Source organism: Rattus norvegicus, chromosome 17, assembly GCF_021556685.1.
Source record: "Rattus norvegicus strain SHRSP/BbbUtx chromosome 17, alternate assembly SHRSP_T2T, whole genome shotgun sequence".
NCBI lineage: Eukaryota > Metazoa > Chordata > Mammalia > Rodentia > Muridae > Rattus > Rattus norvegicus.
In genome coordinates, this window is record NC_141550.1 from 60,314,227 (window position 1) to 60,326,504 (window position 12,278).

Below are 12,278 nucleotides of genomic sequence, written 5' to 3' on the forward strand. Positions count from 1 at the left end.
ATTCACACACATTCACCACTCACCCATTCTTCCTTCTATGTTTCCATGCATGCATCCACTGATTTATCTACCTATCCATCCATCCTTCCATCTACCCATCCATTCATCCATCTATCCATGCACATGGGCATACAATCCATCTGTACATCCATATATGCATCCAACCTTTCATCAACTTTGATCCTTTGCATTGATCTTATTCTCTGGTAGTTTCTACTACATTGTAAGGAAAAAGATCCCAGCTCTGGGATTTTATCTCTTTGGAGGAGACCACTCTTTCTCAACACATCAACCTCTGAAAAGGAGTTTATGTGGCCTGAGTAGGTCTCACACTTACTCTTTGATAGGATTGAGGTTCATTGCAAACTCTTAGTTGGCTAGCCCATCAGAAACATACAGAAAACAATAATTTCAGATACACAAGTAATAAAAGACTCCGTTGTGTAGGTTCTGCTGTAAGGCAATGATGATGACTTTGTGGTATGCAACAGGTATCATACTATAACACATAAATCCCTAAAACTCTAACAGGCATTTAAATATGTTTAAAGAAAACTCCCCTATTGCACATGTGTGCATACACAAACACAGACATCCCCTACTCTAGCAAATATGCTGATTTTAAAATTCAGTTGAGGAGTGGAGAGATGGCTCAGAGGTTAAGAGCAGTGGCTGCTCTTCCAGAGGTCCTGAATTCAATTCTCAGCAATCACATGGTGACTCACAACCATCTATAATGAGTTTTGGTGCTCTCACTTGGCATGAAGGTGTACATGCAGATAGAACACTCATATATAAAATAAAATTTTAAAAAAATTCAGTTGAAAGGGCAGTGAACATTTTCATAGGAAAGTAAACCAAAGGTGTCTTTATTGGATATCAGATTTACTAATTTTTTGATGTTAACTAACCTCATGTAAATTATGCAAGACACAGAAGAGACGAGAGTTTTTTGAGGCACGCTCTTTTTCAGGAGCCATATTTTAAACACTAAACTCTTTCTTCCACTCAGGACCCAGAAGCCAGAGTTTCATGGAATCAATGAAGTGTAAATGAGTCTCCTAAAAGGGAAAGAGAAGAAAGGCCTCTGCGTTCTGATATACAGTATGGAGAGTACAGGTCAACAGGGAAAAAAAGGTCATTTAAACAAAGATCCTCAAGAGGCCTACAAACGTGTCTCATTTTGTGAGCATTACACATGCTGGGGAGAGAAGGTTGTCAGATATTGATTTACGGATCAGACCACCAAATGCAACTTTTTGTCTGTCTTTCAAGGCATTGCTTATAACCTTTGGGGAAGAATGAAATCCAACAGGCCGGCTTTCAATCATAAAGAGCTGACTGTTGTCCCAGGGTGAGTTAGGAAAACCCTTTTCCTGCCTGACCTGTCAATGCAATTACCTCAGCAGAGCAGAGCCGGGGAGGATGAGAATCTGCAGCTGAATGGCCAGTTGTAAATGGCTGCGTGGTGCAGGCCCCACTCACTGCTCCTTCTTCTCCTTAGGAGTACCACACACATGTTCTGTTCGAGAGCATTGACTATGGTGGTGTCAGTTTGCTCCTGTCCTCCTTAGAATCTTTCTGCTCTTTGGGGAAAGGCGTGTGATACAGACGTCTCATTTGTAGCTGGGAATTCTACTGACACACCTCTCCCCTCTGACCAACTGGGTGTTTCTGTGTTGACCATCATTCAGACCGTGTTTTCCCAACTCTAGCAAGGTTATTTCATATGCAGCCTTCAAGCCCCACAGAGCAGCACATGATGGTACAGGATTAAGCTCAGCACTGAGAGGCTGAGACAAGAGGAGGGTTTTTTGCTTTTTTTTTTTTTTTGCTCGCTTGTGCTACAGGAAAAAGAGACCCTAACACACACACACACACACACACACACACACACACACACACACACACACACACAAAGAGGTATATGAAAGACCTGAAATGCTTGTAGCAGCTTCTGCACCCTGGTCCACATTGGCAGCCAGACCTAATCCATACCTCTTTTTTTAAACCACTTTTCTGTTTTCCCTGAGATGGAGTTTGATTGAGCCCAGGAAGGCTTTGAACTCCTGGGCCCCCGGCAATCCTCCTGCAGTAGCCTTCACAGTAGCTGGGCCTGGGCCTGGGACTGGGTGTTACCACCACTGGCTTGAATATACTGGGGTTTGTTTGTTTGTTTGTTTGTTTGTTTTTTGGTTTAGTTTTTTGTTTTGCTTTGTTTGTTTGTTTGTTTGTTTGTTTGTTTGTTTGTTTTTTGGTTTAGTTTTTTGTTTTGCTTTGTTTGTTTGTTTGTTTGTTTTTTAAACTTAGTTTTGGTTTTCACATTTATTTGGGTTTTGACTTAAGGTCTTTCTCTGCAGTCCAGACTGACCCTGAACTCACTAAATTCACTTTCCACATAGCAATGCTGTTCTGTTTTTTACTGTGTAGAAGGTTCTATGTAGTACCAGTCACAGTTCTATATTAATTTCAATGTGCTCACAACTTTTCTAAGCATTGTTGCTAGGACCCAAACAAGAGTAAAAGTTAGAAGGTGGAGTCTCGGTTCTTCATGTACTAGCAATCTCATTTTCACATTGGATTTCAGATCTGTCAGAGATGAAATGAATCCCAGAGGAAAACAGGAAAGGTTTGACCATGCGCTCTCTCTCGTGGCTTCTTACATGCACACTTCTAGAGACTGGTGGACAACATCATGCTCCTGGCTCAATTCCCTGGCCAGCTCCTCCCTCACGAGTCTCATTCAAGATGGTGGCTCTATTAACCCTTTGCGTTGCTGAAGGCACTGGGCTTGGCTCTATAGTAGACCATGTGCCTACCACGCCTGAGGCCCTGTGTTCTACCCTCTGCACTGGCAAACAAGCTACAGCTGCTACCAATAACCAGTCAGCCCAAACCAGAGCGTCTCTGAAGGACCTTTGTACTCACCAGTGCAAACGAGAAGTCAGTTCAAGAAGCACCCTACTTCTGCCATCTTCCTGGGGTCTCAGCAGGAAACTGTGTGACATCAAAGCTATCAGAAGATAAAATGACAATAAATTTGATTTGAAGATCTTTAATTGCCTTTTATTTACAATGTTAAGCTCAAGTGATGCTTTACTCCATAAAGCTGCATAAGTGTATGGCCAGTATGCAGGAGGCATCAGGTTCAACCTTCAATACTGAAGTCACAATGAGGATCAGTGAACCCAAAAGCAAAGGTTGGTTTTACTGCATAGAAAAGGACCACGGGACACAGGCAAAACAGGAAGCCCAGCATTCAAAGAGCTAATAGTTTGGATCTGGATTGTCCCCAAAGGCCAGGTCTTGAGGGCTTAATCCTCAAGGTGGCTCTACAGGGAGATGGTGGACCTTAAGGAGGCAGGCCTAGTGGCAGGAAGTAATGAAGGATAGGATGGGCCAACCCTTCCTCTCTCTTTGTTTCCCAGGTACCAGGAAGGAAGCAGTTTCCTCTCCTATAAACTGTAGACATGATCTGCTATCCACCACATGCTGGAAGGTTGTGTCAGCCAACCACAGCCTGAAAAGAGTAGGAGACCAATAAACCTGTTCTTTTTCAAATTGGTCATCTCAGTTATTTTGCTACAGAAACACAAAGCTCATAAAGGAGCCAAGGAAAACAGGACTTCCTGTTGCTCTAGACTGGGGGACTCTCATGCTCCCCTGCTCCCTCTCCTTCTCCCTTTGTCTCATTTCCTGGAAAGTGAAATAAACAGCAGCAGGATTCCTTGGTGTGAGTGACACTGTTTTTGATCTGGTCTACTGTGCCTAGGTTAGGTGCTCTCTCCAAACCAATGGGCCCCTGCAAATTGTACCCAGCAGTAAGCTTTTGGGCACATTTCTAGAGTCCTCTGAAACCACATGGACTAGTTCTTTAGTATTACAGTGCCAGGAAAGAAGGCCTTCTCTCTCATGGTGGTTATGTGCTTTTCATCCCAGGGACCAGAAAAGTGAGGCAGATATAGTGGCATACTCCTGTGGGTCAAACACTCAGAAAGCTGAGATAGGACAGGGGGTGAGAGTGGGGTGTATGATCTCAGATGACAAAATACAAGGAGAGTCTGGAGAGAGAGGGAGAGGCAGAGGGAGGGAGACCCACTCACCTACTTCTTAACCCACCACTCACATTGCTATTTCTCTCCCTGCTGCTTTAGTTTTTACTTTGCTTAATGTTTCAAATTTGCACTTTTTGCCAATCCTGGTGATTCTTGCCTGAAATCCCAGGACTCAGGAGGTTTCATGAAGCAGAAGGATTGTCTTGAGTTTGAAGCCAACCTGATCTACATAGTAAGATCATGTCTCAACACACAAATGTGTACTCCCAGGAAAGTAAGAAACATATTTGTTCATTCAAATCCACAGCAATGGGATCCAGCAGACCTGCCTCCTCTGCCTCCCGCTCCTCTCTGCCCCAACCTCAGTGTTAGTCCTGACCAGCGCCCTGGCCCTTACTTCCTCCCAAAGTCTCCTGTGCTGGTCTGCAGGCAGCCAAATTCTCTAGCCACAAACCCTTTTCCATGATGAGAATACAGCATCTTATCCAATTTCTTTCTTAAATTCTCCCAACTGTGTGTATGATAAAAAAAAAGGGGGGGGGGAGTCTTCTCTCAGAGCCTACAGGAGTTCAAAAGTTGCGTGCTGGTGGCAAACAACTTTTCTCATTCTGTTTATGTTTCTGCTCCACAATTTTAAATGACTCATACATCTACAAAAACAATGCCTTCCAGGTCGGGGGAGGGATGGCCTCTGAGGTAGCAGCTGCTCACACTATAAGGGGTGAGTCACACAGAAAGCCTAAGGACTTTGGAGACCTATTTGAACCCAAAAAGTCAGGCTCCAAATTTCATATTTTTCTCTGAATTCTCTTCTCTCTCATTCCAGTCACCCAGCATTGCCTTAGTGTTGTGATCCTCTCGGGCAGGATTGGAGCCAAAGCAGAAGCTGCGTTCTTGTTCCTACCCACAAACCACAATTTGAGCCATTTTGCTCAGTAATTGGAAAGTAATCAAAATATTGTAGTAAAGCAAAAGTAGATGGATAAGGATCAAGAGACTGACTGCTCTTCTGTGAAGACCTTTAGATTTTGACATCGTGAGATTATAGAAAATAACAAAAGATTTTCAAAAAGAAAGAGAGATAGGAGGAGAGGAGGAGGAAAAGGAGGAAGAGGAAGAGGAGGGGGAGGAAGAAGAAGAAGAGGGGAAGAGGAGAAAGAGGAGGAGGAGGAAGAGGAGGAAGGCTAGCTAACTGGTTCAGTGGATAAAGGCATTTGTCCTCAAGTCTGAGGGTCAGAACCTACATGTTGAAAGGAGAAAACCCAACTCCCACACATATGCAAAGAATGGAACCCAGGGTTGTAGCATAGGGCAGAGCTCTGATTTCTCTGGCTCATGGAGCTTCAGTCCTCAGCACCAGGGAGAAACACAGAGAAAAGACAGAGGGGAGGAGGAAGGAAAAGGAGGGAGAAAAATCAAATGGGAATATGAGACCCTTGTGTTTGTACAAACCATAAAAAATCTTCATAGGCCCTACAATTCTCTCTCTCTCTCTCTCTCTCTCTCTCTCTCTCTCTCTCTCTCTCTCTCTCTCCTGTGCATGTTAGATTTTGCTGGCAGCTATTTTTCATGAATTTTTGGGTTAACGACTTATAAAATGGAGTCTAACTTATCCAGCACCCAAGTGACATTTCTACTTCTGTGACCAAATAGCTTCCTGGGTCCTAACCTGATTTGGGGTAGGGGATGGAAATGGCAGGAAAATATTTGAACTTGGATGAACAAGAATCTAATCCATTTAAACACTTTCTACAGACAAGTCCTCACCAGGTGAGGCGTGGATGTAAAAAGCTCATTAAGAAAGGAAAAATCAAGTGCCCTAGCAGACCTGGGGCACTGGCTCTGCACCCACCCCTACAACACCCAGATGTACGACTTCCAGATGGTCTGAAACACCCAGGATCACAGGAGAGGCCACATCAGCCACAACACTCAGAGTAACTGAGTACCCCAAATTTCAGGGATTCAGGAAGCCCCGCCCAGAGAGGCATAGGTCCATTCTGATCTGAACCAGTGCCCTGAGCAGACCTTGGGCGCTGACTCCAAACCAAGTACCACAACACCCAGAGGAAGCCCAATTCACAGGTGCTCTACTCGCCCAGGATCAGAGGTACTCTGAAATGCCCAGGACCACGGGATCATAGATGAAGCTCAACTCTCAGGAGATCAGACACAACCAGGATCTCAGGATCACAGGATCCCAGAACCATAGAATCACAGATACAGCTGGACTCTAAGGAGTCCTGACACAACCAGGATCACAGGAGGGACAGGCTACAGTCCTAGACAGTAAGGGCAGGTAACATGAGAGATAACCAAATGGCCAGAGGCAAGCACAAGAAACTAAGCAACAGAAACCATGGCTACATGACATCATCAGAACCCAATTCCCCCACTACAGCAAGTACTGGAACTCCAACCCACTGGAAAAGCAAGATTTGAATTTAAAATCACATCTTATGATGATGATAGAGGACTTAAGGAAGGACATAAATAACTCCCTTAAAGAAATACAGGAGAACACAGGTAAACAGGTAGAAGCCCTTGAAGAGGAAACACAATCCTTAAAGATTTACAGGAAAACACAACCAAACAGGTGAGGAAATTGAACAAAACAATCCAGGATCTAAAAATGGAAATTGAAACAATAAAGAAATCACAAAGGGAAACAACCCTGGAAGTAAAAGACCTAGGAAAGAGATCACAAGTCATAGATGTAAGCATCACCAACAGAATACAATAGATAGAAGAATCTCAGGTGCAGAAGATACCATAGAAAACAGTAACAAAAGAGTCAAAGAAAATGCAAAATCTCTTTTTTTTTTTTTTGGTTCTTTTTTTTTTTCGGAGCTGGGGACCGAACCCAAGGCCTTGCGCTTCCTAGGCAAGCGCTCTACCACTGAGCTAAATCCCCAACCCCGCAAAATGAAAAAACTCTTAACCAAAAACATCCAGAAAATCCAGAACTCAATGAGAAGATGAAACCTAAGGATAATAGGTCTAGAAGAAAGTAAAATCTCCCAACTTAAAGGGCCAGAAAATATCTTCAACAAAATTATAGAAGAAAACGTCCCTAACCTAAAGAAAGAGATGTCCAGGAACATAAAAGAAGCCTATAGAACTTCAAATAGATTGGACCAGAAAAGAAACTCCTTCCATCACATAAAAATCAAAACACCAAATACACAAAACAAAGAAAGAATACTAAAAGCAGTAACGGGAAAAGGTCAAGAAACATATAAAGGCAAACTGATCAGAATTACACCAGCCTTCTCAACAGAGACTATGAAAGCCAGAAGATCCTGTGCAGATGTCATATAGACCCTAAGAGAACACAAATGCCAGCCCAGGCTACTATATCTAGCTAAAGGCTACTATATCCAGCAAAACTCTCAATTAACATAGATAGAGAAACCCAGACATTATTTGACAAAACCAACTTAACACAAAATCTTTGTAAAAATCCAGCCCTACAAAAGATAATAGATGAAAAACTCCAACACAAGGGTGGAAATTACACCCTAGAAAAAGCAAGAAAGTAATCTTCTTTCAACAAGCCCAAAAGAAGATAGCCACACAAACATAATGCCACCTCTAACAACAAAAATAACATAAAACAACAATGACTTTTCCATAATATTTCTTGACATCAATGGACTCAATTCCCCAGTAAAAAGACATAGACTAACTGACTGGATAAGTAAAGAGGACCCAGCATTTTGCTGCATACAGGAAACGCACCTCAGTGACAAAGACAGACACTACCTCAGAGTAAAAGGTTGGAAAAATTTTTTTCCGAGCACTTGGTCCCAAAAAAAACAAGCTGGAATAGCCATTCTAATATCGAATAAAATCAACTTTCAACAAAAAGCGATCAAAAAAGAAAAGGAAGGACACTTTACACTCGCCAAAGGAAAAATCTACCAAGACAAACTCTCAATCATGAACATCTATGCTCCAAATACAAGGGCACCCACATTCATAAAAGAAACTTTACTAAAGCTCAAAGCACACATAGCACCTCACATAATAATAGTGAGAGACTTGAATACCCCACTTTCATCAATGAACAGACCATGGAAACAGAAACTAAACAGAGACACAGTGAAACTAGCAGAAGTTATGAACCAAATGGATTTCACAGATATCTATAGAACATTTCATCCTGAAACAAAGGAATATACTTTCTTCTCAGCACCTCAAGTTACCCTCTCCAAAACTGACCACAAAACAGGTCCCAACAGATACAAGAAAATTGAAATAATCCCATGCGTCCTATCAAATCACTAAGGCTAGTCTTCAATGACAAGAAAATGACAACAAAAATGACAAAAAGCCCACATACACATGGAAACTGAACAACTCTCTACTCAATAATAACTTGGTCAAGGAAGAAATAAAGAAAGAAATTAAAGACATTTTAGAATTTAATGAAAATGAAGGCACAACATACCCAAACTTAAGGGACACAATGAAAGCAGTGCTAAGAGGAAAACGCATACCTCTGAGTGCCTTCAAAAGGAAACTGGAGAGAGCATACACTAACAGCTTGACAGCACACCTGAAAGCTCTAGAACAAAGCAGGAAATAATCAAACTCAAGGCTAAAATTAACCAAGTAGAAAAATAAAAAACAATTTTCTAGATAGATACCAGGTGCCAAAGTTAAATCAGGATCTGATAAACCCTCTAAACAGTCCCATAACCCCTAAAGAAGTAGAAGCAGTCATTAAATGTCTCCCAACCAAAAGAAAAAAAAAAGAAGCAGCCCAGGACCAGATGGGTTTAGTACGAAGTCTATCAGACCTTCAAAGAAGCCCTAATACCAATGTTCTTCAAACTATTCCAGAAAGTAGAAACAGAGGAAACACTACCCAATTCATTCTATAAAGCCACAATCACACTTATACCGAAGTCACAGAAAAAAATCAACAAAGAAAGAGAACCAATTTCCCTTGTGCATATCAATGTAAAAATACTCAATAAAATTCTTGCAAACTGAATCCAAGAACACATCAAAACGATTATCCATCATGGTCAAGTAGGCTTCATCCAAGGGATGCAGGAATGGTTTAATTCAACAACATAATCCACTACATAAACAAACTCAAAGAAAAAAACACATGATCATGTCATTAGATGCTGGTATTGGTACACAGACTGGCAGGTAGATCAATAGAATAGAACTGAAGACCCAGAAATGAACCCACAAACCTATGGTCACTTGGTCTTTGACAAAGGAGCTAAAACCATCCAATGGAAAAAAGACAGCATTTTCAACAACTGGTGCTGGTTCAACTGGCAGTCAGCATGTAGAAGAATGCATATTGATCCATTCTTAGTGCAGTCCAGGCGGATCAAGGCCTTCCACATCAAACCAGATATATTGAAACTAATAGAAGAGAAACTGTGGAAGAGCCTCGAACACATGGGCACTGGGAAAAATTTCCTGAACAGAACACCAATAGCTTATGCTCTAAGATCAAGAATCAACAAATGGGACCTCATAAAATTGCAAAGCTTCTATAAGGCAAAGGACACTGTCATTAGGACAAAATGACAATCAACAGATTGGGAAAAGATCTTTACCAATCCTACATCTGATAGATGGCTAATATTCAAAATATACAAAGAATTCAAGAAGTTAAACTCCAGAGAATCAAATAACCCTATTAAAAAATGAGGTACAGAGCTAAACTGAGAATTCTCAGCTGAGGAATGTTGAATGGCTGAGAAGCACCTAAAGAAATGTTCAACATCTTTAGTCATAAGGGAAATGCAAATCAAAACAACCCTGAGATTCCACCTCACACCAGTCAGAATGGCTAAGAGCAAAAACTCAGGTGACAGCAGATGCTGGTGAGGATATGGAGAAATAGGAACACTCATCCATTGTTGGTGAGATTGCAGACTGGTATAACCATTCTGGTAATCAGTTGGAAATCAGTCTGGAAATTCCTTAGAAAATTGGACATAGTACTATCGAGAAACCAGCTATACCACTCCTGGGCATATACCCAAAAGATGTTCCAACATATAACAAGGACACGTGCTCCACTATGTTCATAGCAGCCTTATTTATAATAGCCAGAGGCTGGAAAGAACCCAGATGAATAGATACAGAGGAATGGGTACAGAAAATGTAGTACATTTACACAATGGAGTACTACTCAGCTCTTAAAAACAATGACTTCATGAAAATTTTAGGCAAATGAGATGGAACTAGAAAATATCATCCTGAATGAAGTAACCCAATCATAAAAGAACACACATGATACATACTCACTGATAAGTGGATATTAGCCCAAAAGCTTGGAATACCCAAGATACAGTTACAGACCACATGAAGCTCAAGAAGAAGAAAGATAAAAGTGTGGATGCTTTAGTACTTCTTAAAAGGGGGATCAAAATATTCATAGGAGGAAATATGGAGACAAAATTTGGAGCAGAGACTGAAGAAATGGCCATTCAGAGCCTGCCTTACCTGGGGATTCAGCCCATATACAGATAGTCACCGAACCCAGTCTCTATTGCTGATACCAAGAAGTGCATGCTGACAGGAGCCTGATCTAGCTGTCTCCTGAGAGGCTCTACCAGAGCCTGACAAATACAGAAGAGGATGCTCAGAGCTAACCACTGGACTGAGAATGGGGTTCCCCATGGAGAAGTGAGGGGGTTGCAATCCCATAGGAATAACAACAATGTCAACCAACCAGACTCCCTAGAGTTCCCAAGGACTAAACCACCAACCAAAGAATAAACATGGAGCAACCCATGGCAGAGGATGGGCCTCGTGAGGCGTCAGTGGGAGGAGGAGGCCCTTGGTCCTGTCAAGGTTTGTTTCCCCGGTGTAGAGGGATGCCAGGGCAGGGAGGCAGGAGGGAGTGGGTGGGTGGGGGAGCACCCTCATAGAGTCAGGGGGTGGGGGTGGGGGTGGGGATGGGATGGTGGGGTTCCAAAGGGGAAATAAGGAAAGGGGATAACATTTGAAATGTAAATAAAGAAAATATCCAATAAAAGAGAAAAAAACAGCAAAGAAAGAAAAATTCAAAAAGAAAAAAAAGAAAGGGAAAATCTGACCTTGAACAGGCAGTTTTCCTTTCTTGGAGTGAGAACTTAGCTGCGGGTCTGCATCTTCTTTGTGCTCTGAATACCAGCAAGAGTGCTTCCCCCAAAGTTTCCTCCTGTAAGAATTCCTCGGGTCTGCCTTGGCTCACTCTCAGCCCCACTCCCCACAGCCACGGATGGCCCTTGTCCTCTGATCACCATAGCTCTCTGTTATCTTGAGGACTCATTTAAACAAACCTCTTTTTATCTTCTCTTCTAAAGTTCCTCCCATCAGAACCTACTGTCTGTTTCAATGAGGCAGCCCCACACAGTAGGCACTCAATAAATATTCCTGGGCTGATTTCTGAAGCATCTGGGGAGCTGGTGTCAGGAGTGCTTTCCCTGTATTTAGGTCTCTCTCCCAGGCTGGAGGCCACAGTTTAACAAAGCCAGGCAAGGTCATGGGGAGCCTGGAAAACCTTTCAAGCTGAATAACGAGAAGCCATGTTAATTACTGACAGGGCCATTTAGAAGGAAGAAAAATGCTATCTCTTATTAATTTTGCTGAAATGGACACACTCTTGTCCGTGGCTAATGGTTAACAAAAGCCTTCCTTTTTGAAGACAGAACAGGAAAACAACAGTTACAAAAGACCCCCAGAGCCACCACACAGAGACTTCCTGTCCCTGCAGTCTGCACTGCTCAGAGATAACCTATCTTGCTTCTTCTTCTTCTTTTTTTTTTTTTTTTTAAAGCTATAGTTGGAAAAGTATCCATGAGCGCTTCAAAGGCTCATTTGGACTGACATGTTGGAAAAGGACAGTGAGGTTCAGCCTCAGAGGCCAGGCTGGCTGAAAGAGAAAGCAGTCAGGTCCTGTATTCATTTTAGCAGAAAGGGGGGACTTGAAAAGAGAAGGAGTTAAAAAACAAAACAAAACAAAAACCAAAATCCACTTCTCATAGAATAGAAATTCCTCGAGGTAGTGGGAACACTAATTTACCCAAGAAGAAGGGACTGGTGGTGCAAGCTTTGTTTGCAGAGATGGAGAAGCCTCTGAAGCTCCGCCAGGCTTCCCAAGTGCTCCTCCACTCAATCTCAACACAGGGCTCGGCACTCTTGAACTTCAGGTGGACCTGTTTAAACTGATCAGAGGAAGCGGGCTGACAGTAAGCTGAT

At 42.3% G+C, this 12,278-nt stretch overlaps 1 long non-coding RNA gene across 1 annotated transcript; it reads right to left on the reverse strand.

Annotated features, from left to right (window-relative positions):
* Positions 1–840: 840 nt before the first annotated feature.
* LOC102552678 (uncharacterized) lies at positions 841–11,783 on the reverse strand. Its single transcript, XR_015641302.1, has 3 exons — positions 11,135–11,783; positions 2,929–3,013; positions 841–1,061 (listed from the first exon to the last, which is right to left on the reverse strand). It is a non-coding gene; the product is annotated as an uncharacterized LOC102552678 (long non-coding RNA).
* Between the last annotated feature and the right edge of the window lie 495 nt (positions 11,784–12,278).